We start from the raw sequence: 2,589 nt of genomic DNA on the forward strand, positions 1-2,589 counted from the left end.
GGAAGTCTTCTGAGGTGCTGCATCCATGGGTGTCAAATCTAAACCAGATGCAGGTCAACATTGGAGTAAATGGTGAACTTGTGGAGCAGCCAGTTGCAGAGAAGAGAGGCTACATTGTGAAGCAGCGTCGCTAGAATTCCAGGCACAATTACTAGCATTCAGGCACTGCCTCTACACTTCCAGGCACTGTATCAAGCACAGCCTTGAGCAACATCTCTAGCATACCAGGCACTGTTGCTATTCCAGGACAGGCTTGAGCAACAGCTCTAGCATTCCAGGCACTGCCGCTAGATGCCAGGCACAATCTCTAGCAACATCGGTAGCATGCCAGGCTTAAGCACAATTGCTAGCGTTCAGGCACTGTCTCTAGCATCTCAGCACCGTCACTAGCGTTCAGGCACTGTATCAATCACCGGCTCTAGCACATCTCTAGCTTTCCAGGCAATTGTAGAATTCCAGGCACAGGCTTGAGCACAGTTGCTAGCATACCAGGTACATTCTCAAGCAACGTCTCAGCGTTCAGGCACTGTCAATAGCTCTCCAGCACTGTCTCTAGCGTTCCAGGCACAGTCTCTAGCACATCTCTAGCATACCAGGCACCATTGCTAGGTTCCAGAACTGTATCAACCACCGCTCTAGCAACATCACTAACATTCCAGGCACAGGCCTGAGCACAGTTGCTAGCATCTCCGGCACTGTTGTTGGCATCTCAAGCACTGTCTCTAGCATTCAGGGGACTAGATCAAGCACCGTCTCTAGCATAACAGGCACCATCGCTAGCATGTCAGGCACAGTTGCTAGTGTTCCGGGCCCTGTCTCTAGCACCGTTTGCAGCATTCAGGCAGTGTCTCTAGCATCTCAAGCACCACTAGGGTTCAGGCACTGTTCCAAAGAAAATAAAATTAAGCCCACTACAGTGCTTCCAACACCTGTCCACTACCAGATGCACCCGCAGATGTTTTGCACATGCAACCTGCTTTCCAGCCTCTGAGTCCAAAGCCTCCAGCTATCCAATCGATGTCTCAAAGGAAGTAACCATTAAGCCACTACAGCGCTTCAAACCTAGTGGCCACTACCAGATGCACCCGAAGATGCTTTTCAATGCAACCTGCTTTCCAGCTTCTCATCGTAAATCAAAGTATCTGGCCCTCCAAACGATGTCTCAAAGAAAGTATCCAGCTTTCAAACCACTGTCTCACAGCAAGTATCCAGCTTTTTAAACGATGTTCTAAGAAATTATCTGACTTTTAAATGATGTCTCAACACGGGTCCCGCTTTTAAATGATGTCCAATGACAGCATCTGGGCTTTGAAATGATACAAGAGGTAAGTATGTTTATCGAACTTTTTCATTATTTGGTTACCTGAAGTTTTGGTAATTGGTCTGTGTCCATCTTGTTTAACTTGTCTCCAAGGAGCCAGAGGGTCTCAACGCTAAAGTGACTCGTGATTGGGACATGAGTTTTAAATGTGAACTTCAATAAATTTGTACCTTAAATGCTCTTGACTGGTCATTGAGACACATAAAAATGTATGTGCCTGAAATTGCTCAAAGGATTATGTTGCGAACTGATATAGCGCAGGATCCTTGAGCTGCTAGTTGGTCTCAGCCTGAGGGTTTAAGACCGCACTCAATGTAAACTTTGAGTGCGTATAAAGTTAGTGCTTTACATGGTGACGAAGGACGTTTCCTGACGGCAATGCCAAGTAAAATAAGACCAACGTTAGACATGTTGGTAAAAGGCTTGCATCAACCTCTTTAGTTTTGAGTTGCTGTGAAGAGACTGAGCCCTACCTCAGGCTGGGCCCAGCAGTCTTAGAGGAGCTGCAAGGTAACGGGAGATGAATCTTGAAGTGTGGTCTAAAAGTGTGCCAAAGGACTAGAGTTGAAATATGCCTATTGGCAAAAATTGTTTATAACATCTCAAACCAAACTTCTAACCATTAGAGGTGATATGATCTAGTCTGAGTATGTTTTAGAGTTGGTAATTTGTGCATGCGAAAGTTTCCAGTAAGTGAAAGTATTTTTAGATATTCAATCAACTTGGACCATTTCCTGATCTCACCCTACTTTAACCAGATAATCACGTGGTTCAAATTTCTCAAAGCCTTCATGCATGCAAAATTGACACTGATGCCTATGTCAGTGGCGTGCGGGCATTTACTCCTTGTAGATTAGATTGATAGGCATGGTGACACCAGACTTCGCATTCACAGGACACTGGCCACTCCCCTGCTGCCATGCCGTATTTTCACTGAAAACAGTAAGTCTAACCAGGCACTTGTAGAGATGGCTGAAGCTTCTTGAACAAGTGTCATTTTCTAAGGCCACTACATGGCATCCTTTTGAGAAATGAGTTATTGCAATTCAGTGTATTAACCAGTTGAACAGAGGGCCATCTAGTACACTTAGAAAATAAAGACACTAGTGCACAAAGCTTCATTCAGCCATCACAAGGCACTTGCCAAGTTGAAGAAAAAAAGAATCTGAATGGCTTTTTGTTTCAGGAACCGTTTCTGAGGAGCGCACATTCACTGTCTACCTCGGGGATGTCCCAGAAGACGTTGAGTTGGTTGCAGTTAATTTGAA

At 45.2% G+C, this 2,589-nt stretch overlaps 1 pseudogene; it reads left to right on the plus strand.

The window, feature by feature from the left end:
• The window catches only part of LOC116685808 (uncharacterized), a 6,518-nt pseudogene that overhangs the window by 2,116 nt on the left and 1,813 nt on the right, over positions 1 to 2,589 (plus strand).

This window comes from Etheostoma spectabile, unplaced genomic scaffold (assembly GCF_008692095.1).
Source record: "Etheostoma spectabile isolate EspeVRDwgs_2016 unplaced genomic scaffold, UIUC_Espe_1.0 scaffold271, whole genome shotgun sequence".
NCBI classification, from domain to species: domain Eukaryota; kingdom Metazoa; phylum Chordata; class Actinopteri; order Perciformes; family Percidae; genus Etheostoma; species Etheostoma spectabile.